Genomic DNA, 26,465 nt, shown 5'->3' on the forward strand with positions numbered 1-26,465 from the left:
GTATTTCATAGATATATTTTAATATATGTATTTTATATAAAATGTTTTATATAATGTCTTATCTATCTCTCCAAGAAGTCTTAACTACTTGGTTCTTTGTGTTGTAATGACAGTATGACATCTTCCACAGTCTGGCACCTTCCCACATTTGTGGTCTTGTGTCCAAAAGAGCATTCCGAACTAATATAGGGTTAAGATAAAGGGTCATAATTCAACTCATCAGTTTATGCTGCTGTTGGCATGAACGGATGAGTTGAATTATGTAGCCACTGAAAACTGTAACTGTGAAAGGAAGATGTAATCACTAATTTATATAATTTATGTAGACATAAGTTTATAGCGCTCATATTAACCCAAAAACATAAAATATAGGTAAGGATATAGAGGAAAAAATGTGTAATTTTTGAAGTGTTGCCAAAGGTTTTGTTAAAAGTAAAAGAACTACAGGAGTTTAATTTTTCAAAAAAACAGGTGGTTTTTTCCCCAAATGATTAGTTTAATATGGCGCCATTCCGGTTTTTCTTTACACAGTCAATAAGCTATACCCAATTTACCAGTACAATGTTAATATAAATCAGAACAAATATGGTACTGAACTATGGCTTTTTTTTTTCAAACACCGCATATACAAATGATCCCCGGAACATCAGTTAATTTAAGTACTTAATTTAATTAACATAAGATTTGGGAACTAATTTTGAGCTGAAACCACTGAAGCAATAATTCCATGTATCTCATAGTCCCTTGAAGTTAATAAGTGGTGCAGTAGTTTAATTTGGGGACAGCATAATTTTTAATACGATTAATAATATGATGCAAAGAAAATGCTCTTATTCTTCCATGTTTGCTAAACATGGTAAAAATTAAAATAAATCCTAAAGAACTTCTATGGCACTCTTTTTTTCTCATCAAAATTTGGCCGCCTTGTGTTCTGTCAAAACTAAGCAAAGATAAGCGTCATTAATTTCAATGGGCCATTAACTTTGGGCATATCTACATGGACACTTAAGCTCAAAGGAGGGGGGCAGGGAATCAGTTCAGTGGTGGCTACATGACACATAAAGCTGATTCAGGTTAATGAAGATTTGAAATACATTAACAAAAGTCGCAGGTTGTTCTGGAAGCTCCCCAAGAACTGAAGCAAACCGTAATTTCAGGCCCATGTGAACAATTGGGCTTATTCTGAGATGGAACAGGCCACACCTGCTTACATGGCCATCCCGTGTTCCTGGGGTCAAGATGGCATATACCATCCCTCTTCTTGTCGTAAAACAGCCACTAAGCATGAAATGGCTGATGGCTGTCATTGGCCGATTGGAGTATTTCGGAGAAGGGAGGGAGGAAAGGAAGGATGTGATTCCTGATACAAGTGTGCAAAATGGCAGAAATCTTTTCTGTTTCTGTTCTGTTTTCATTTCTAATTTTGAGTGCCCCCTCCACTCCATTCTGTTTTTGGCAAAATTCTTTTCAAAATGGAAATGGAACTCTGGATCCCGAATTACAAATCCGAACAGCTCCCCTCTTGCTCTTCTAGAGTCTTCCCAAAAACTGAACGGGGGGGGGGGGGGGGGGTTTCAAAATGAATAGATTTTTGCCATGATTAGGACACTTTCTGCCTTTGCAGTACCCAGGAGTTGGCAGTTAAGAACCATTCAGGAACAGCTCCAGGATATTGGAACAGCTCCAGGTTATTGTGTCGATGTAGAACTATCCCTCGAATGCCTACTTACCAGGATGAGTCAAGGGCCACACTGCAAGTTCACCCCCTATGAATTGTACTTCTCTCTGTTAACATGCCAAATAGACACTAATCAAGTCCCATTGAGTACAGTGGGACTTACTACCAAGTAAGTTGTTACAGGGTCTTTGGGGGATGCGCTGAAAGGTTGGTGGGTTGTATCACAGGCCGTCTGGAACTGCACATCACCACCAAATTAAAGCCAACCTGTCTGTTTACATGGAAATACATCACATGTTAAGGGAGAGATACTGCAAGTAAATCCACAAAACTGCAATTGAAGGGGAAGATTTAACCTAAAATAAATCCTGTATGTTTGCCCATACAGGATTGCCAATATGGTCTTGAAAATATGTTTGGAGAGAAATTTGATGGAAGTTCAAAGAACCGTTTTAACAAATTCAGTGGAAGTTCTAACAGAAAGAATACTGAGGTGGCAGCCAGCTCCAGAACAGGTAAGTGTTTGTGTCTCTTACCAGCCACAATTGGAATAAACTTTCAATTCATCTGAAATCTAAAAACCATGACCTGCAACACACTTAGACATAAACATGAGACTGATACTGTGTATCTCGCTTATAACTCAATGGTTGAAATTTTTGCCACAGAAAGATATTTGAGGGAAACAAAGAAAAAACGCATGGACCTTGCCTGGTCAGCTGGACAATATTCTATTCCTCCATTAGTTCTAGATCAATGTATGTGGGTTTATGTCTGAGACCAACAGCACTAAACTGGGAATCTAATGACACATAATAGTATTGTTTCTTAAGTTATACATCCTCATTTACTTCTTTTTTTATTGTCATCTCTGACCAGAGAGTTTTTGCATGTCATGGATTATCATATCATTCGTGCTCTGAAAAAATTATTGTCCATTTGCAGAATGACATTCCATAACAAAAAGCCACAAATGGAGTGTTGTAATTTTCATCCATGTTATAAGAGCAAGAAAATAGCAACAAACTCACTAGGTAGCGTATTTGTGGGTCAATCCTCAATTGCCTTTTTAACGGCCCCTGTGACATTACTAGGCACTTGAATAAGCATGTCTGTATTGATTTTTCCCAACCACCAGGATCTTAATATATTGTTTCCTAATCCGACAGTGCATATTGGGGCATGTCGCATCAAGTTGCTTCTTGTTGTATTTCTTTTCCTAGGGGCTCTCCCCCTCCCCCCACTTTTGGTAACATAAAACCAGAAGACAATGGATTCAGTAAATCAAAGGAAAATGAGCGATTAAGTACCTGATTTAATGCTGCGTCTTTATTCAGTTCAGATGGTCCTTGCTGTGTTGTATAATGCAATTCTGGGCAAGGCGATGTGATTTGCATGCAGCAGCCAAGCACATTATAAAAATAATCTTAAATTATCAAGAGCTACAAGAGACACAAGGGAGCTGAAGCTAGGGAATCGTATTCATATATCAAAGGCAAGACTACAGTGTGTGTGTGTGTGGGGGGGGGGTGTCCCTTGATTTCTCATTTAGAGAAAGCACACTTGGCTTCCTTAGCTATTCTTCCTTACAATGCTATTGAAATAACATCCCACCAGGTTTCTAGAGCAGTGATTCTGAGAAGGAACTAGGGGCACTTGTATGCTATTGTCAATGCACAATGGGAAATAAATATAGTAAATAATGTTAAGATTTCTGGAGACTGGGAGCACAAGGCAGTCACCTGGAGGTCTCATCAACATTTTTTGCTTTGGCCTTGCATTATGAAAGGACTACAGTTCTACATGACTTTTCAGAAGTTGGATGGAGTTGGGCCAAACATTCCTAAAGTCTCCGCAGGTGAGTCAAGGCTGGTCCTATTCAATTAATTATAAGTACCACTGCCAAATTGGACCTACAATAGACCTACAATAGTCTTACTGTTAGGCAGAATGAGGCAGCAAATTGGAAGGGCAGAAAATTGTTAGGTGTTGTTATTCCTATTAGCCAGAATCTATTCAACATGGTTTTCTTTCATTAATCTCATCAATTAATGACACTGAGGATGCTTCTAGACAGTGCCAAAATTTGCACCAAAGTGGGCTTTAAAAATCCGCTCTGACATGGATTTTCATCCCCACTTCCCCCCCCCAAAAAACTTGGACTTTCCCTGGGGGGAGGGGGGGTTACATGCCATTCTGACTAAAATCAGGATGGCATGGCATGCGGCCACCTCAAAGCCACCCCAGTGTACCCCAAAAATAAAGTAAAACTTACCTGGCCTTCATAGTTTTCCTCCTCATACCCTCCTGGTGCAAGGAAATGACATGCCAGGAGAGGAAGGCAAGGAAGATAATCCACCCCAGTCTCCTGACACATCATGGAAGTTTTACTTTATTTTTAGGGTTATATTGGGGGCTGTAGGGAGGGGGTGGGCACTATCCCAGACCTTGGGCACCATCCCAGACCTTTGGGCGCCAGGTTATTCCAAATTTATTTGTTTTACTGGCGGCATCGTTTGGATGTCTCTGGTAAAAACCCAGACAGGGCCTAACTGAAAGGGCCATGAGAAGTTTAAGACCTCTTCCACAATCACACCTGGACCTCTAGAGAGATGCTTTAATTGCATGGTAAATTAATTGTTATTTTCTCGTGTTGTGGACCTCTGAAACAAAGAAGTAATACATGCATTGGAAATATTATTTGGCAGTGGCTGAGAGAAAAATACGCAATGTCTAGTGAGTTTCTTGTTTGTTATGCTAAAATGGTTACATTGTGTCAGTATGTCATATTGTTAATAACACAATGATATTACTGTCAGGGAGAGAGATAAATGCCACCATACCACACTGAATACATGGTTATTACTTGAAAGGGTGCTACCAGGGATCTCCCAACAAAGCCAGTGAATAAGGCAGCTTCTTCTGGTCCTAATAGGGAGAAGGGTGCTCGTAATATTTTATTCTTTAGGAGCATGGGTAACTTGACCAGGCCTATTTGCCTTGCATGTGGTCCTCTAGATTAAATTTTAGTTCTTGAACTTCCATTCTCACAATGTTGAAGCTGGTCAAACACTTAACCAAAGTATGAAAACAGTGCTCCACACAATGGGAGTTGCAGTACAACAACATTTGGAAGATATTCCTCAACCTTGGTTTAAACAATCTTGAGTTTTAAGGAACAATGATATAAGACAACTGTATACATTTTTAATCCTATCATATGTTTGACATCTGATGTGATTGGACTATTCAATCATTCATAAAGCTCAACAATAGGTGACAGAGAACGCTGCTGAATCTCTGCTTTGAATCTGTCTTCTCCCAATCAGAAACATCCCACACTAAGATCATGCAAGAGAAAGACAACTGGGTTTTATTTAGGGTGGATAGTTCTCATTCTAACACACACATGCCCCTTCCACACAGTTGTATAAAATCCATATTGAACTGGATTATATGATAGTGTGGACTCAGATAACCTAGTTCAAAGCAGATATTGTGGATTATCTGCCTTGATATTCTGGGTTATATGGTGGTATGGAAGGGTCCTCAGTAGGGCTGGGCGGTTTCGTTTCGTTAATTCGTAATTCGTTAAAAATTCGTTATTTTTTTTATAACGAAGCGATAACGAACCATTTTGGAGCAACTTAAAAACGAAACGAATTTTTAAATTCGTTTCGTAAATGCTTCGGATTCGTTATGTATTCGTTTCGTTATCGGTTTGAGGTCGTTTCGTTATTATTTCCGCATGTCTGGGGCAAGTTTTATAGTTGTTTTTTGTTTAATTAGTGAAAAAAATTATAATATCACACCAACAGTCAACAAGAGAGGGAGAGGGAAGCTTCAGAAGTTCCCCCTGTCCCATTTGGAGGTTTTTTAGCGTATTGCACGGTCGTGTCCGCCATTAGCGAATCGATTCGTTATTGTTTCGTATTTGTTTCGTTAATGTTTCGTAATTTTTTTTACATTTACGAAATTTCGTAAATATCGAACTTTTTAAAAGAAAAATTTCGGAATTCTTTTAAATATCAAAACTCAAAACCCCCAAAAAACGAATCGATTTTAGAAACAATTTTTTCCATTGTTACCCAGGCCTAGTCCTCAGTGGCAAACTGTTTGATAATAGTACAGTTAGATCATGATAGACTCCACATTTTTACAGCTTGGCCCCCTTTTAAGTGATAACATATTTTACTTGACTTACCTCGATGCGTGGTTAATTCAGCTCTGCTGTGTTGGAGAGGGCTTCATTTTGCTGAGAGAGAGTCTGAACAAGTGCTTCCAAGTCCTATTGTGATGGAGCCATTGCCTGTTGCAGTGAGACAGAATAAATTGTGTCTCCAATATGAATGCAGAAAATGTGTGTCTCAGCTATCAGTGGGAAACACTGTTCCAGAGGCTTAGTCATCACTGTGCTTCCTTGTCACTGTCACCTTTTAACTTTTTTCACTTACTTAGCAACTTCTACATTTTCCATCATTTCTCTGCAAACTACAGGTGTCCTCCATCTTATCCTTCCAAAGATTTCAGTGCTGAAACAACAAATTGCTTTCATAAGTTGCAGTAGGTCTATTGGTCCTGCTGGATCAAGTTCTGCTGCTTTGGCAGTTGTCCCATTTCTGATGAACTTGGTCTTTCTTGCTCCAGCAGACTGAATTAAATCAACAGTGGGGACATATTAAGGAGACATTAATATAGATTCATTTGAGGAAGTCATTGGATTATGAAACCATCTTTCTCTTGAGTAAAGGTTCCTATGCCTTAATGTTTAAAGAGCCTTTTTCAAGCTTTGAATTATATATTGCTTAATTCAAAATACAGGAAAGCAAGTCAAGAGAATGAGAGTATTCATTCCTAAAGGAACTGCCTCATCTTTCCCCATTTTCTGCATTAATGTGAAAGCAATCCATTAACTCAGGAACAAATTCTACTGGTTATCTAAATGAGGGTAAACCCATTGAATCAATTGTCAAATAGTCAGTCAACACATAGGCAAATTCTTCTGGCTGTACTCTAGTCTGGACCAAAAATAGACTAGTCCTTCTCTCTCTTACTCCCTCTCCATCTCTCTCTCCATCCATTCATCGATCTATAATCCATATGTTATACATACAAGGACATGTTCTAAACAGAGAAGGAGGTGTTTTGTGTTATTTCATTTGAAATGATACACTGAACTGACTTTGACCAGCAAATGGCAATTGAAGCTCCTGTTACTCTAGGATTTTAAACAATTAGTGTGTATCTGGTCTGGTTGTGGCACCATTTCAAATCCCATGGAAGCTGCACAGATATGTCTGTGGAAGAGCAACATGTAAAATGGAGGACTAAGCATGTAGGCTATGTAGCTATGCAGTCTTCAAGGAAATCAGATTGAATTAGTGATGTTCCCAGATTCTGTACTTTGTTTTCTTTTTCGAAGGAAAGCAAATGAATGCCAGCCAGTTGCCTGGTTTTCTCTAACAGAAATTACACCAGACAAATAATATATTCTGTTGCAAGAAATGTGCTGTGTATGTCCCATAGTTCTTTACAGTATACAAACCCTATCCCTTTATGAGTACCATTTTCTATAATGGTCAGCATGTTCCAAAGTGAATACAACAATGAATGTGTCTCTTTCAGCAGGGACACATTCATAAATAGCATAGGTATACTGAACATTTTTCATAATTAAAAAGAAAAATGGGATAAATAAAAGTTGAAATCTGGTTAACCTTTTTATCATAAATAGATTATAAGAATGCAGACATTTTTCTGCTGGATCAGATCAAAGATCTAAGTATCTAGTTCAGCCTTCTGTTCCTTCAGTAACCTATAGGAAATCCACAGCAAGGGCAGAAGTATAACTATACTTTGCGGCTTATTAGAGTAGTGCATTATACCCATTTCTCCCATTTCATTTTTCAGAGCATGAATGATATTATAATCCATGATACACAAAACCTTGCAAAAACTCTCTGGTCAGAGATAACAATAAAAAAGAAGCAAGTGAGAATGTATAACATAAGAAACAATACTATTATATGTCATCAGATTCCCAGTTCATAGCTGTTGATCCCAGACGTAAAGCCACACACAATGATCTAGAACTAATGTAGAAATACAATATTGCCCGCTGACCAGCCAAGGTCCATGGGTTTTTATTTCATTTCCTTTGGGGGCACAAAACGAGACCCCCTCCCCCCAGTACAAAAATAAGCTTTACACGAAAGCAAGTGAGAGTGGATATTGTTTCCTCACCTGCATTTCATGTTAAGGGGACCTGAATGCTTTTTCCTCAGAGCCCTGCCAATTGAAGGAAAAGAACACCATCCACTTCATCTGCTGCCTGACTCACCTCGCCCGCTGCCACTCGTCTCCTCTGCAGACCAAGGGGAAAGCACCACAGGAGGAGCGGTGTCTTAAGTAACTGATGCTTTTGATCCAGGTTGTTATGAAGAATATAAGGACAAACCATGCCATTGCCAAAAATGATGGGAAGGGGGGGGGGATTCCCACCCATTACCATCCGTTAAACAAGTTGTGAAATAGCGGGGCTGCTGGAGAAGTTATAGAGCAGGGCCAACCTGGGGGGGGGGGGGGGAGAGAATGTTTTAAGGAGATTTCATTTATAGAAAGAAAAAAAATCCCTAAAAATGGGGGTTGACCTAAATGTTATAAAACTTGGTGGGCTAAAAATGGTATATGTGCCTTCCATGTGTGATTATTTTCACCCCTCTGGCCCTAAAACTGAGTGGAAGGGGAACCTGGAGAAGCCTTCCCATAGTGGCCAATGGGTCAAAAAAATTGGTTTTTCAGTTGTGGAATGAATACGTCCATTTGGAAAGTGCCTGTTTTCAGGAGGGACTCAAAAATTAAAATGGGGGGCTTATGAATGAAACAAACAGAAATGGATAGCCATTGTATACAAATGCACTACTGCTTATGTTTTCAACAACTTGTATGAAGAAATGTCCTGCTTCTCACACCGAAAAATATATACTTGCCAGCACTTGTAGTACTGATAGCTTTATTCTTAGTTATTTGTTTCCAGTACCCTTTTAAAGTGGTCCAAATTGATGACTACCTCTGCATCTTATGGAAGTGCATATTTGAGTGGTGTGTGTGATCTCTCACACAAGATTGTCAAACAATCTTACACCCAAACAATGTTCCTCCACCATTGTTCCTAGAAGGAAAAGACCAGACCAGATCAAGTCCACCATCCTGGCAGCACATGGATAGCCAGAACTTGTGCAGATACCTAAAGTCTCTTGCTGATGTCCAGTGATCTGCTAAGAGATACAAGAAGAACAACTGGTGGTAGAAGATAACACTCAGAAAGAGTGTTCCAATGCTCCATGTCAGCTCTCCCCAACATGGTATTCCACCAACATGGACATGGTTAGGGATTATGGAAGCAGATTGTTCAAAACATCTGTTTTGTATAAAGCTGAGGATGGTGATCCATAGGATGTTTCTACATGAGTCATCTTCTTTCACTAGCCATCTTACTATTATATTAGCTATGTTTAAGGGAGGGGCCTCACTCTAAAATGTTGCAAGATTTTTGCATTAAGCATTCAGTAAAATCTATTCTGTCCTCATAATTGCAAAGAGAAATTTAAAATACTGCCAGAAGGATTAATGACAATTGGGGGGGGGGGGGGGTAAATGGAATGTAGGAAGCCAAATTAAATCAAACAATTCTGAACACATTCATATAGTTTTAATTGATCTCAAAAATAAATAACTGGGGAGGGGGACAAGCTTTTAAAGAACATATGTAAACTATACTGAATGTTGACATCTAACCTAAAAGATATGAGTGAATAACAGTTGTCATGCTTTCCCTAGTAATCTTGTGACGGCAAATGTGCTTTGGAGCAATATTTGTATAGAATCTTTATGAAGGTAATTGACTCAGAAGGTCTAAGCACAAATGACATACTATTCTAATTAGAATCATGGTCCCAGGGTTACTATTAAAGTATTGGAGCATCTAATTTTGCGACTGTCTGAATGCTAATAAGATGGTGAGGATACTGTTCCCAGAGAAGTTTTCAAATGTCTGGTAAGCATCACCTCTTATTGTAAAGCTTTTGATTCAACAAACTTGATAAAGAGGACTTTTTTCTGATGGAATGCAACTATCACCAGAAGACATTTCTAATAACAGACTTGCAAGATTAGTTGGCATTTTAGCCAAATCAGATGCAAAATTTAAGGATTTTAAAGTAATTAGGTAACTAGTAAAAACAGTTCTGCTCCAGCAGCTCACTATTATTACTAGAAAAAAAATGACTCCACAGATAGTTGTTGCTGTTGTCATCATTATTATTAGTGATATTAGTATTTGTATCCTGCTTCCTGTCTCCCAGAAGAGAATCAAAGTGGCTAACACTAAAAATAATTCAATATGTTAATTTAAACCCTGAGCATACAAACATTGAAATAGAATTAAACACAAAACTTATGGTTAAAAATATAAAACCATTTAGCTACCTGTTAAACAACAACTCCCTGGCTTGATTGTTTAAAAGTTACTTCTTTATAAGTCTGCCTGAAAAGAAAGATGTTAGCCTATCAGTAGGGAAAGGGCCATTTTGACTTCACTGGGCAGGGACTTCCAGAATCAAGGAGCAGTCACCAATAAGGCCCTCTCTCACATTCCCACCAACCAAGCTTGTGATGGCGATGGCACTGAGTGGAGGCCCCCTTCTCAAAAACTGGCCAAAATGAGCAAAAATGGCAACTGTAAATCTGCTTTCCCTCGACCCCACAATGGGTGTTGATAGTGTCAGTTTACAGAAGTTGTGCAGTCTTCACTAAATCAAGAAATACAGTGGAACATTTCAAGCAGAATCTTTTGGTGGGGTATGTCAACAAAAGCTCCTAGAGGGTCACATGCAATCTGCAGGGCAAACTTTCTCACCTCAGTCCTAGGAGAATTATGGTTAAATTACCTTTTGCTGCTCTAGCAAGGGTGAAAAGGTCTTAAAATTGATATGAAAAGGGTGCACAAACTTGTTAAAAGCATCTCAAAATACATCGTTGAAAAGTAACTAGGAGCTAACTAGAAAACATTGCTCATTATACCACAAGCAGACTAAGAGCTCAGGACAGGACTGGAAAGACCACATTTTTAGTACCCGCAGACTAGGACCTCATCTGACAGAGGTCCATAAGCCTAGATGCTGCCAAGATGGAGCCAGGACGGAGGCCCACCAGAAGTAATCCTGCATCATGTGATAAACTCTGGCTGGCTCTGTCCTGGCTGCGTATCTTCAGTATCCTAGAATAAGGAAAAAGTCCTGTGTGATAAGGTCATACATCACCTCATAGGATGCTGTGTAGGAAAATGAGTGGATGGGATCCACGAGTTAATGATGCACTGTTGTTATTCACTCAAAAGGAGTAAGAAGTGGGAAAGATTGCTATCTTTGAAATGTAATTTCTTTACAGCCTTTTTAGGAAAAAGATTAACCTGCCACAAATGTAACTCATCATATGTAACTGCATTATCTCCAAGCCCTGGGTAGCTAACAATAATGCATCATTATCTCAGGGATCCCATCCACTCATTTTCCAACACAGCAACCCTATGAAGTGACGTAGTCCACTGGATACTAAAACTGTGGTCTTTCCAGTTGTGCTGTCGCACGCTGGGCCTGTGCATATGACTGTAGACAGGACATAAATTCTGTGTGCCCAACGGGATGCCGGGGCTGCCTCAGATTAAAGGCCCTTTGACCTCCTGCCAAAAAAGGTTCTGTAGAGGCTTAAAGTAAGTCCAACAAAGTTCTTTATTGATGAAAACAAACAGGTACTTTCAAGCTTTCTTAACAGTCTATTGGCTCTTGCAATCTTGTTCACTGGGAACAGGCACTATCTTCTTAACTGTAATTAACTAACGGGGAAATCCTTAAATTCTAATCTGGGCAGTCTGTACTTGCCTCTGTTGGCGTGGAGCCCCTGCACCCGGTACCAACTGTGTCTGGCTTCCGCGAGCGACCCTTACCAAGCAGAGCTTTGTAGACTTCCAGGGGAAAAGAAGGAATTCAGGTTGCTGTGATGGCTGGCTGAAGTCCCTCAGCAAAGGAGCTGTAAGGCTGCAAAATCCACAGCCAAGCTGTGGGGCCTTTTCTCCCCGGCCAAGCTGTAGGCTGCATATCTCCCCAGCCAAGCCATAGAAGACGAAGCTTTCTACAGAAGCTCGTCGTTTTATGTCCTGTGTGAAAGGCTTCTCTGGGAGAACTGGCTCAAAAAGGCTCCTATTCCCTCCAAAACCCCAAAGGGGGCTGGACCAGGGAACCAATTGACAGGTGGCTTGCCCCATGATTGCAGCCAAAAGAACCCACCTATCTGCAGAGTCCCTGAAACTTAGGGCTGCAACAAACATTCAATGCAAAGCAAACAAAATTGGAGCTCCTGGTGCAGTTGTACCAGCACACCAGTCCTGTCCTGAGTTCAGACTCTGAGCTAACCTGTTGCCTGTATTATACAGTGAGAAATGATGCCTTATTACCTGTCTTATTACCTATTAACTGAACTGCTGTGAGGAAGAATGGGATGTAAATGTAGAAAACCAATGGCACAGATGGACTCTCTTGTGTGAAATGGAGGGGATTTTGTTATTTCCAAGAAGAAACATGTCTTGACTTGGTGATCTAGATGTATTGGGAAGCATGGCAACTGGAAGGGAATGTGATTATGTTGCCTTCACAGTTCTAAAAAAGGAAAGTGTTAGATATTCCTAAAGATCTTTTTAGCACTTGCCTGGAAAAATACTATCACTGCAGAATGTTATGCATTGTTTTGTTTTGTCTTCCTCTCTTTTCATGTGGACTTTATTTTTGCATTTATATACAATCATGACTGAACATAATATATTATAGACTTCCTAGGCTATCTACTTTCTAATTCCCGATCAGAACCAAAACCCACTTCTTTTCAGCATGGTTTCCAAATGAAAAGCCACAGTTCCTAAAAGCATAAATACTCCATTCAGTCCATGAAGTTTTGGATATTCATCAGAAAAGTAAAGAAATGTGAGAATAAAAGGGCAGGCTTTAAACCCTTTCCTATTGGGATATTTTACTCTCTTTAATTTATATCTGGTACCACTTAAGCTCAGTGTCTTTCTAGGTTGTCTTGATGTTTTGGAGAATGTAAGCATGCAAACCAATTCATCCTGTACTGAAAATACATAACACAATAATTTTCTATATATAGGGAAATCTTTGCATGGAGGAGTAATCGGTTTAAGGGAATAGGTAAAATATTTCCCCTTCACTTTTTTAAAGGACACAAATATTGGTGTAACATGCAGAGAAAGAGAGTATTTATATTTTCTGATGATAGCAAAGAGCAAATATGGTAAATAGTCACATTGGCTTTGGCAGGACCAAAGAAGCATAAGATGTATTTTGATATTAATTGTCTTCTTGATAAATAAATTTGCATGTGATCTGCTGAATGCATGTATGCTACCTTCATAAACAACCATATCTCTAGAGGCAAAATGAAAACCAACTGTAACACAGTGAAATTCTGAAATTGTGAGTTTTACGTTTGATATTATTTACTTTTGTTGTCATTAGTTGTTCCATTCCATTGGTTAAACAATTGAAACCAGAGCTGAATAAGGAGATAACACAGAATGTAGCCAACTACATCTTGGCAGCAGTACATATTATTCAGGTTATTTCGATGCTTGTGCTTTAGATAGCAAACTGGGTTATTGATGTTTTATTATTGTAGTCCAATGATGTTTCGGATGCTGTTTTTTTAACACTCTTGATTATATTGTAACTATTGCCCTATGTTTACAATGACGGTTGCATTTTGTACTTTGTTATGGCCTCTGGCAAAAACAAATAGGAGTGAATGGACATAACGGAACAAAATAGGATAGGATATAATTTGCAATCTGGTTATCCTGTTATCTGATATGGATCAAAGTCCAATGAGAATGTCAGTCACTACCCCCAAGCAATTCCTACTTTTAGTTGGACTGCTATGGTGAAAATATTGTCACCTTGAGAATAGAGAAATAACTGGTTAACACTTTATTAGTTGGTTTCATTAACTTCTTTATCTCTAAAGTAAATTTTGCTAGTTTCACTTCCAGTGGGTTTGTCATATGTGCCCTTTCACATAGAGAAGCAGCTTATACATTTTAAAATAGGTAAGAAAGTAGCTAGGCTGACAGATAACCAGATAGATAAATAAATATTTATCTTCCACTGTAGGTTGAAACTGTGGAGGTTTTGACCTGCAAAACCTATGTCACCTACTACAATCCACCCCTTCGATGGATTGTCACCTTGTCATGGTGAAGGGACTTGAATGTTTCAATGAACCTTCAGGCATAACCATTGGAGTAATGTGCTCCTAGGAGGGACCGCAGGGGAAGTTCCAGACCAAGCACAATCTGAAGACCTCAGTGGTGGATCAGGCAGAAGATAACATGGTACATGTTACTATGGCTGTGAAGTCTGAAAAAGGTTGCATCAGATTGAGAAGCCATCATCATCATGTTAACAATACCACTGGTTGGGACCCTCAGACTGTAAAGACTGTGTGTTGATCGGCTCCACACATTTAAAAAAATCACGCACAGGCATCTTCCAAGAAAAATAATACCCTTGGAAGGCCACCATATTCAGACAACAAGGAATCGCCTAAGCAAAAGCAAAGCAAAAACTCTATGTCACTTACTGCAGAGATAAATGAACCAAAGAAGCAATGGGACACTGAAAATAGGATGATATACATGAAATATATCTTCTACTCTTCTTTGGAGTTACATTTTCTTTTCATTCCTGATTTATCCACATTATATCTTTGGGGAAAATACAAATATCCTGAAAACAAGCACCCATTTTTTTAGATGGCAAACTTTTTTGTTTTGTTAGGGATAATACTTTCTTTCAAACTCACTGAGGGTTCCTGCTCCCTAATGTGTATGGTACTTGTCTATTATCTATTTGGAAGAATACGCAGGGTTCACATGGCTGCGTATATTTGGAAGAATACGCAGCCATGTGAACCCTCAACTCTAATCTGAAATGGTACAGCCCAGGCACACGTTTTCCATCTGCGCAAGCCATAAGCTTCAGTTATGTCTGGAGCCGGTAGAATGTGAATTACAATCTTGCGGTCCAACTCGCTGGACAAAATACAAGAGGGAGATGTTCACTGTCAGCAGATGTGTCAGCACCACAGTAGAATGAAAAATAGCACCACATCTTTGGGCATTTTAAGTGATATCTTTCTGTTTACACTATTAGTTCAATCAACATTACTTTGCTTCTTGCTAAAATAATGACAAGGAGAAAACGTTTGTTCAGGCTGCCAGTGAAAAGAAGGAAATGATGTTGGTTGTAGAAAGGCAGGAAATTATGTTGACTGATAACAAATATAATTAGTTCTGAATTATTTTGGTTGTTATCACAATCATTCCAGGAATGTAAAAGATCTTCCAGCTCTTCCCCGTCTTCCCTGCACCACACTGCTTTATCTTCAGCATTCTCTCTTACCTCTTTTATTCACACAGAGAAGATGGGCACAGGTTGATGTGTTTAACCTAAAGCAAGAGGGAGGAAATCTGTGGCCCTCCAGGTGGTTTTGAACTACAACCTCACATCATCTTGTATCATTGGCTATGCTGTTTGGGTCTGATGTCAGTTGAAGTCCAACAACATCTAAAGAGCCACTTAGAGCCACAGCTCTGCTTGTTCTCAGTAAAAGGTGAAGATAGACAAACTACTGTTTACTAGCTTCCATTAGCTTATCAGTTGTATTCTCAGGGAAACAGGGTCTGACATAACCACATTTAGCTTCATATTTGAATTACTAAAATAAGGATTTCTTCACATGGTTCCTGACCCTGTTCTGTTTCACCAACAGTTGCCAGACAATGACAGGTGTGTGAGGTGCCTCATGACATCCTGCACACCCCACCTCCTTCTCTCATCACATGGTAGAGACAGGACAAGGTGTGTTGGCACCCTGTCCCTATCAGATGGAGGAAAGGGCAAAAAATGTGGATAGCTCAGTTAGAGCTACTCCAAACCCATTTACCTCTCCGTTGTTGCTGAGGAAGCATCTTGCAATGCTTCCTCAGCACTTGGAGGGTAAATCAGGCAGGACCTCCCAAGTGTCATGTGATGGTGCTTGGCAGGACCATCCCCAAAGTGCTTAAAAGGGGCAAAAAGCCCCAATATGATAAGGGCAGCTAAACTTTCATGTGCTTTGAAGACAAAAGTGGCTCAAAATATGGCAACCAGATAACTGATCAGGGTCAACCACAGGGTTGGCTTTGATATCATTCCATAGGGTGACCAAGGAAGGGGTGCTTACCCATTCTTTCAGCCCAAATTGATAGAGAGAAAAATGAACATGGAGTCTGAAAATACAAAATTGCAAAAGAGAATTCAAATAACTTCACCAGAGCCTAGGATTGTATCGGATGGGGTCATGTCAATTAAAATAGTATCAAACTAGTTAATCGTGTAGTGTTTCAGTGCTTACCAGGAAAAAACACTTGTTCTGAGGAACCAGCCCTACCATTCAACAGAATGAGGCAGAAACCTTAGGCAGCAAATTCTGTGCAAGGGTGCCAATCCAACAGCTCACAATTTTGTAGACCATGTAAAAAAGTTCAGTACAATTTCAGATGCTGCTTACACCTGGTTTAATTCAAGCAGAGATTGTACTACACAGTGTAAAATGAAGATCCAGGGTGTCTAATGGATATACAAGAGTGCATTCTCAGGAATAATGAACACAATCACAAAGAAATCCTACACACTTTTAGGGTATCAAAAATATATGCCAGTACAATGACACAGGATCACACAATTGTACAGTCTGAGCCTTGGGCTTTTCCGCTTCACAATGATAGGTTACATGTTAGAGACCAGGTTTGTGTGTGCTTGCAAGACAACTGGCTGCACTGTAGACTTTCCTAGGCAACTTTTGAGAAAATAATTGTGTGTTGTTGTTATTTTAATACTGCACCAGGACTACAGCATACATGGAGACAACTTTTGAGAAAATATAATGCAGCTATTTTTTTTTCAATAATGCAATGCCCCATCAAAACTAGAGATTGTAAAACTTTTGAGAAAATACAAAGCAACTATTTTTACAACAGTATAATATCCCATCAAAACTAGTGATTGTACACTTTTTGAGAAAATACAAAGCAACTATTTTTTTACAACACTGTAATGCCCCATCAAGACTCCAGTCTAACACATTAGATATCATTGAGGGAAAATGTCAAATAAATGGCAAGGAAACAGTGGGAGAGAGAGTCCTTTCGATTCACAAGTGTATTTTTGGTATAACTTCAAAAAGAACAACAAAGGTTCTGCAGTGATGTATGATATGTGGTCAAAATATTCAAGGACTAAGAAAAGAATTATCTATCATTCTTAACTGCAACATAAAATGGCATTCTTCTGCCAGGCTCTCCTTCCCCAAAATGGACAGGATCACTGGCCTCATTTCTGGTGTCATCAGATCGTACTTTTGCCTGTCCCCACATATGACAATAAGTGATGTATGGCATAAGGAAATGTACATGATGAATGAAAGGCAAAGGCTAGATGATCCTGGAAGTTACAGGAAACAGAAAGAACTTGACATGAAGGGTGTTACCATGAACCTACCCCCTCAAATAGTTGCAAAAACATTTGGGTGTATGCCTTCAGCATACTAATGCATCTTTGGCAACACTATGCTGGTATCAATGTAAAGGGCCTATATCCCTCATCTGTCCAAATGAGAGTGTACCAGCATGCCATCATGTCCTGTTTCCATTAACCTATAAACACAGGTGACTCCCATTGCACTGATGGTGGAGACATAAACAAACAGTACATGTGTTTAGGGAATGGGTGCGTGCACAAGCCCACCACTTTTTATCTCATGCGTTCTCAAACTGTGTTCCTCGGACCTTTTGGAGCTACGTGGGTGATAGTGAAGGGCTCTGTGGTGCCATGCTGCTTCCCACCTCCTCCTCTTTCTTCCCTCTGAGAAATATAGGGAAATTAAAGTTTTAGCTTCTGGAAACAACAGCAGCAACAGCAGCAGTAGAGTCATCCTGGGGTACAGACCCTCCCCCCCCCACACACACACACACACACTTCCCTCTCTGCCCAGACTCTTTTCCTTGCATCCCAAACCACACACACACAGACACACCACATTCTTTGCTTTCAAAACCCTATTTTCCTCCCACTGTTCAGAAGGTGCTTTGATTGTGTTTTAGTGCATGGCAGAAAGGGTTTGGACTGGATGGCCTCTGGGGTTTCTGTTATTATTGTTGCTGTTTTTTGTTGTTGTTATTACAAAGGCTTGCAGAAGGGGGTTGGACTGGATGGCTTCTGGAGTTTCTGCTATTGTTGTCATCATTTATTATTTTAATTTTTTGCATTATTTCTACCCTGCTTATATCAGCCCGGAGGCAACTCAGAGCGGCGTCATCAACATCATCATGATCATCATCATAATCATCACTACTACTACTACTACAAAGGGTGGATGGCAATCTGTTGGGAGTGCTTTGATTGTGTTTTTCCTGCATGGCAGAAGGGGTTTGCACTGGATGGCCCCTGGGGTCTCCCGCTGAAATACTGTTAAGTTTATGTTGGTTAAAATTATTGTTTGTTTTAAATATTGAATGTTTGGGTTTTTTATTTGCATTGTGTGAATTAGTTCACACAAACACTCTCCATCTATCTACCACTGGCCTGCCCATGCCTAATATATGTACATTTAATGTAATATATAATATATAAACATTTATTGGGGCTCCATGAGTAACTTTTGCTTTGGAAAGGGCTCTGTGGCTGAAAAATCTTGAGGACTCCTGTTTTATCTTGTCATGAACATGTGGAAAAGACGTGGGAAACACATGCTAGCAGAGATACCTTTTAAGTGCCACTGCCATATTTTGCATACAGGCATTCCCTGCTTATTCAACACGTCAGGGACCCTCACTATCAAAATTCAGACATCATTAAATTCACTCTTCAAAATAAGGCATATGTGCATGCATAAACACATGGAACATCATAGAAAAATGACAAAATAGGTCAAAAAAGTCAACTATGTGTCAAACATATGGGTTCTGGTTATAATGGGAAAGGGTTGCAAGACTGGATCATCAAAAAACAAATCATTGACAAGCAGAAGATACTTCTGTGTTGTAATAGTATCACCTTTAAAGAAAACCCTAGGAGTCTGAAAAATCAAATATCATCAGAAGTATTTGAAGAAAAATGTGACAGCAGCATTCACACATTTCACAATTTTTCAGAAACTTTATAATGCCTGACTATTGGACTACCACCTTAAAAGTATGGAGAGGGCAGCAATATTTTTTATATTGTAGTTTCAAGATTCTCATGAAGCTTCTAGAATTTAGCATTCTGAAATGCAAACATTGCTTTCCATTCACTCTATACCAGTGACTAATTGAAAAAAAAGGTGAGTATTTATGTCTGTAAAACTAGGTGGAACACAGTGCAAAGACACCTCCTCATACCCTTGACTGCCAACTCTTACTGCTTCTGTCAGTTTCAAGGGTGACCCAGCTCAAATAAGTCACCTGGACCTCTGGCAACCTGCCAGCAGACATTAATGTCCCATCAGTGTGTCCAGATCGACGTCAATCGATGGGACATGTGGAAAAAGAATAATTAGAAGCAATGCTAAAGAAAGACTCTAAGTACAGTGAGTGGAGTACAATGCAGCTCATTAGTGGGCTTCTGAGACCGGTGTCCCTTGCCCTTGGCAGTACTAGCGGTCCCCAGTTTCCTTTGTCTGGGCTGTGAGCCATCGGAACTGGAGGCTGGAAGGCAGAATTGTTTGTTCAATCCTTTCACTGCATTTGGCAAGCCTGAATTTCTGGCACCATGCAGCAATCATTTTAAAGTCATTCATACTTGTGATTGGGTGCCTTGCTTCTCTCCATGCAGCCCATAGCTACTCATCACAGGGTTCTCTGGTAACTGTCATTGGTCTTTCATTATATCTGGACACAACTCAGAATGTCGAAGCAATTTCATGGAGGGCTCTATCATTTAATAGCCAATAGCCACCTTTTACCAAAGCTACATTCTATGGCACAAAGGATTTGTATTGTTTACTTAAGAATGGTTGTTTAAGAAAAGAAAAGAAAAAGGAATTTAGCATGGTGATGCAAGAGAAAGGGGTTGTTAACCCTTTCCTCCTCTACAACTTTTCTGTTCAAGATTTCTACAAATTTCTTACCCAACTCCTCAAACGGGATGGAACAAAATTGAAAAGCAGTGAAGGAAGAGAGAAAGGAAAAAGCTCAACTATGACTGTGTCACCTAGGATTGGGGAAAGAGCCTTCTTTAATTTCCATAGAAGCAATTCCTTGAAGTTTAACATTTCTACTTCTTGAGTGATTGAGAGTCAGACATTTCTATGAATCAGAGTGAATATGTGTATTGAAGGATACCACTGGCATATGTTCTAAAGCAGAATCTTTTCTCTGGTTGCCCAAGTTTCTTTGAGAGTCTGGTGATATTGATTCTTTCCCAGTATAATTGCCCATTACAGCTTTGGTCCTCCCTGCCAGTAATTTATTTTGTCCCATAAAACTTGGTGGAAGTCATAGAATCATGGTAGCTCCTACTTTCATATTTTTGGCTCTTAATTTTCTTTTGACCTCATCATACAGGGTTAAATTCAGTGGCAAACCGAGTCACCCATGGAGCTGGCCAGCTCTCATGAAACAACATTGTGCAGGCTACATGTACGCAAAAGGGCAAAACTGGCATGCTGCCGCCCTGGCAATACAACAGACTTTCTGTGTTGCCCAATCTATTGAAGGAAGCTACACACACCACATGCTTCCCCCCGTGTGATTGTCCTCCCAGTGAGGCAGACGATGCAAGGGATGGGGTGCCAGATTCTTCACACCTCATGGCAATGCAGACCACCACCTCCTTCTGCCACTGGCCACCTGAAAAGGTAGTTGGTCACTGTAATTCTAGAGTGCTACTAGACAGCCCAGCAATTTAACTTTCTTAGTTGTCTCACTCTATAAAAGTCAGATGCTGTCATTCCGTCACACTTTCCCTATTCAGTATTCATGAGGAATATATTCAGAGCATTTTAACCCTGTTCCTACTCTCACACACAGCAATGCTCTAAAGAAAACTTTTTCTATGCTCATTATTATACTAAATAGGGCTTTGGTATAACCAAGATGTAAAACCAGAAAAGACACACTTTTTTGGTCTACAGATGAGACGTTGGCTGTCTACAGGCATGTAAGAATACACTCTGTTATCAGATCTTAGCAGTCTTTCTTCTGTATGAAATCTACCAATATCAGTGAGTAATTTTGCCAGCATATAAAATAATAATAATAATAATAATAATAATAATTATTATTATTATTATTATTATTAGAAACACAACAAGATGAGTCCACAGCAAACAAGATCACTCTGCTGGCTGTTGTATTGGATCACACGTCGGACACTTCCCAAGTGTCTAGGACTGTGTGATGTATCGGCGAATAATGCATGCAGATCCCAGTAAGGTGGCCTTTTGCAGCTGGCAGATGGTAATTTTGTCAGCAACCATTTTGTTTAAGTGCAGGCCAAGGTCTTTAGGCACTGCACCCAGTGTGCCGATCACCACTGGGACAATCTTTACTGGCTTGTGTCAGAGTCTTTGCAGTTCTATCTTTGAATCCTTGCATCGTGTCAGCTTTTCCGGTTGTTTCTCTTAAATCCTTCTGTCACCTGGGATTTGCAACATCAACAATCCATACTTAGTTTTTTAACATGATCATGAGGTCAGGAGTATTGTACTCCAAAATTCTGTCATCTGAATTCGGAAATCGCAGAGTAGCTTGACATGTTCATTTTCTGTAACTTTTTCAGGCTTGTGATCCCACCAGCTCTTTGTCGCAGGCAAATGGTATTTATGGCACAAGTTCCAATGAATATTATTATTATTATTACTATTATTATTCTGATGCAAAAACACAGTATTTTGTAGCAAATGAGATATATATGCTGAATTTCATATCACAAAATCATAAGTCAAACATCTCCCAAGCATCTAGGACTGTGTGATGTATTTTCAAATGATGCATGCAGATCCAAGTAAGGTGGCCTTTTGCAGTTGACAGATTGTCATTTTGTCAATGTTTATTGTTTCCAAATGCCAGCTGAGATCATTATTATGTGTTACCTGCCTCTCCTCATAGCTTAAGAAGGAGCACAACATAGTTAAATTACATTTCTATAGAATACATAAAATATGTGGTATGGTACAAAGCTTAAAATACAATGGAATAGAAAGTAAATTTAAAATTCATGGTCTAAAATTGACTGGGTAGGCTCCTATAACTTAGAAAATTATAATACTAGTCCAAATGAGTCAAAAGGTGAATATAAGTGGGAAAAAGAAAATATATCTACGTTATGGAATGCGTGGGTATCAACAAAATATTTTATGCATCAAAGAAAAAGAGAACAACACAAATAGATCTAAACCCCAACCATTACATCAAAGCATACTGATTTGACAAAGATGCAAAATAATTTTAAAATACGAATCAAAGGGATAAAGCTCTTCAAAGATAGGAAAAAGAATATATTTTCTTGTGTAATGCAGTCCATTCAGCTTAAATGTTTGTGCCCTCCAATGTCCCTTTTTTTTTGTTCCATTAATAAAACCATACCAGTATTACACAATACAATGTTGTCCCTATTTATCAGGAAAAAAAAACCTTGTTTTTTTTCTTCTGACACATGGCCCTAACAAACCACAGCTCTTGTTGTGGCTTATATGGGAATTCCTCTAGCTATTAGTCTTCTGCTTTTAAGACTCCCATCTCCATCAGCATCATGACAATTGCTAGAAATTCAATTTCTGAGCTGGGAGGAAATGTTCTTTTTTTATAAATGGCGTTTCCCCTGGTAGGTGGGTATACTGGATAATTTGTTTAATCTGTTTTGATTAAGCAAATTTTAAATAAGCTTTTCCTTTTTAAAGTAACATTTGCCTTGCAGATTTTTATCTTTCTTCTTGTCTACCACTTTAATCACTTTTTTGGTAGATAACACAACATGGAAATTATTGAAAATAATAATCAAGTAACCAGTCTTGTCTTGACTCTAGAGCACATGATGATGATGGTGGTGGTGGTGGTGGTGGTGGTGGTGGTGGTGATGGTAATGGTGATGATTTTATATCCAACCTTTCTTCCTGTAATGGGGAACAAGGTCACTAATAACACATTTAAAACATTGTCAGGATTCTGTTGGTGTGCCACTCACCACACTGAACAACAATCCCCATGCCTAAGCTCTGGGGTGATCCCAGATAGGTGTTGAAGTACCCCCTGCCTGTAGTGTAGGGGGATTTCAAGAACCAAACTGCAGCTACCCCGTTGGGAACAGCTAAAGACTTCTTATAAGCTATGACAACATTGGGTGTATTTCAAATGTTATCTGGTCCTACTTGCCCTGCACCTTATTTTTGGTGGGAGTGGAGAAACTATCTATAATTTCATTCTCATGGGCAGATCACTGCCAAGTGGGATTTATTCTTGCTGAGACTCAGAACCTCTGGATTAAGTTGATTCACCAGAGAAAGCTTATGGATCCTGGTGGCATGTCTGTTGCCTTAGAAGGCAAACCTGATAAAGTTTTATAGGATCTCTGAAATGAAGGAAGAATGATAGACATGATCAGAATATCAAGGCAGATAATCTATTTTATAGTTAGCTACCTGCTTTGAACTGGATTATCTGAGTCCACACTGCCATATAATCCAGTTCAATATAGATTTTATACAGTAGTGTGGAAGAGGCCTTAAATGGACACTACACAACAAGAAATGGTGTACCTTTTCTTATCTAATCTCATCCAGCTGTTCTTCACAATCAAAATATTTTTGACTGAGCAATTTTTGCAATTATCTAGTATTTGTAGTTAGGTATATTTATAGTTTCCACCTATTTTTCCCTCAACAACTTGTAGAAAATGTGAAATTCCTATACCATCAAAGGCTCTGTGGAATTTTATGAGAAGTATGATATTTTCAGCAAACAGTGAAGCTCCAGATTTGGGAGCTTCCTTGGACAGTGCGTTCAACAAAAAATGCCCATCCATGCCTATTTGCTCCTGTGCCTTTTCTGGGCCAAATTTCTAATGGTGGTCAAAGAGATAAAGCAAAGAAAGCATAGACCTTTCCTCCTGCTCAGCGTTTCCTCCTATTCCTTGCTCCTGCTCAGGCAGTTACACAGCAAGAGGAAGGAAACCAACCAAGGGTTCTAGAGTTGAACAGTAGGCCCCTTGGAGAGATGTGGTCATTTGCATTGGTAACTGTTTAAAATATTTGCAATGTACTTTGTGGAAAAGGGATGACTCTGAGAAAGGAAAGAGAACGCTTCAAACAAGTGCTGAGAGAAAACATTAAGCTGACAAAATAACAACCTTTTTTGAAAAAACGTAATCCATATATTGATTTTTCTTAAAAAAAAATCCATGCAACATGCTCAAGATATTTTTCTAGGGCATTTTCTTTAGCAAATGAATTCAGGAGTATTTTACATGTTTGTAGGCCTTTTGATGCCACCATTTTATGGCCTACACTGAAACCATTTTGCATGCTCCAAGTTTTTCTAACTGTCCAAGTGTTTAAAAATCTGTACCTCTTTTTGGACTGCCATCCTCCAGACCCCTCTCTATTAATACAGGCATAATCCTGTGCAGTGACTCTGACCTTGAACAAAGACTCCAGAATGTGGTTGAAAGGTAATATACAAATAAATGCCAGAAGGGATCTTTAATTGTAATAGCTCTATTTTTACCTTCCTTAAAACCTGGAGAAATAAATGGACGTATTTGTCTTCATTACCACACAAGCACCTGTGAAAGGTTGGAAGGTACTGGATGAGCCAATGTATCATGCTGGCTGCCAGTGTCCTTACTGTAGCCTTGTCATCGCTCTCCAACCAATATATTTTATCTTCATATCAGGCTGAAATAGGGCAGATTTCTGGGATTTAAAAGGGAAAATAAAATACATCCATCTTGCAGAGGTTATGAATGGATGGCCATCGGCAATAGTTGAGCAAAAATTAACACTGGCATGCTGATTCAGCAAGGGAAATGTGTGTGCGTGAAAGCAAGTCAAGAGCATTGATCCCTTTCCTGGATTGGGAAGCATGAAAAATGGATGACAGGTTACTGCTGGGTGTACATCTCTAGCACAATGTACATACAGAAGAAACAGATCTAATCCTGTTTAATTCACAATATTATTTATGGTATGAAAATGCACCCTTTCTAAAATTAAAATTCTTCAGAATTGATCATGGTTCTTGACTGCCAGTGTTTTGAGTCCCAGTAAGTGCGCTGCCCTCTCCAGTCTTGACTTCTGGCCTAGACAACACTGTTGCAGAAATTGGTCTGTAAAGGACTCTTGATCCTATATGCATCAAGGCGGGAGATCCGGTGGCGAGCTTGACACAGGCGAACATAATGGCTGCTGTCGGTGGGGGAGGAAGCAGAGGCAACGTGGCAGGTCCCGGGCCTTCTGGCTTGCCGGCAGAAGCAGCAGCTCCTTTCACCAGGTGGTGTAGCGGTAGGGGTTGAAAGAATGCCATGTGAAGAGACCTTTTCATACTTTTGGCATTAATGAACTACAATGTGATTCTGTGAACCTGAGGTCGGGAAAATGTTATCATGGAAATGTATGCTACTTCCAAAGCAGATTAATTAAAGATGGTAGTGAGTTTTTTTTAAAAAAAGAATTGACCATGGTTCTCAGTCTCCATTCTCCATTCCAGCTTACCATGCTAGATCTATTTAGTTTCAATGGTAAAATTATATTATATATGTTCAAGAAAAGGAATTTCATATCTGAGTGACATGATTTGATATGTAGACTTCAAAGTGATAGCAGTTGGATAGAATTTTATTCACCATGGTTCCATCCTACAGACTTGTTAGATGGAGGCTGTGGAGTTCTCTACTAGAGAGGTCTAAAGCTAAGTATCTCTCCAGACTACAAATCCCAATATTTTGTTATGATAGTCAAAGTAGCACCAAACTATAATACCTGTGTATTGTACAATATGCATATATGAACTTTGTCATGGAATAAAGGAGATGGACACACACAAATAGGTTTTGCATGGCTATCAAAAGTTTTCCCTTTATTGTATTCTGCCTGTGGAACACCCTTCTAAAAGGAGGTGAATTCAGCCAACATATCCAAGTACCTGGTTTTCTAATAAGACTTAAACTATCATTCTCCTGCATGATGGAATCACTTTTCATCATCTAGCAGTGTCATGTACAGTGGAACCTCCACTTAAGAGCATCCCAACTTAAGAGTATTTTGTGTCTCCTGTTCTTGACTCACATCCATAGCTACAATATATATATATATATATATATATATATATATATATATATATCACACATTGAAGACAATATAAACACAACACAAATATATAAAAATTAAAAATTAAACCTGGAAAAACACTGGAACCTCAACTGATCTGCAGCTTAAGTAAGAGTTATGGCCCAAGGTCTGGTTATGAAAGAGTTTGCCTCAAAACTTTAAAAACTCATTCTAAAAGAAGTCAGGTTGTCTAGTTCGGGCCTTATGACAGCTTTCTAAAATAGCATTAGCATTTTTTCCCATACAGATGGAGAACAGGATTCGAGTATCACAGACAAAGCATGATGGGGTCAGAGGCCCATCGTCTGATGGCCAGGAT

Source organism: Anolis sagrei, chromosome 5 (assembly GCF_037176765.1).
Source record: "Anolis sagrei isolate rAnoSag1 chromosome 5, rAnoSag1.mat, whole genome shotgun sequence".
NCBI classification, from domain to species: domain Eukaryota; kingdom Metazoa; phylum Chordata; class Lepidosauria; order Squamata; family Dactyloidae; genus Anolis; species Anolis sagrei.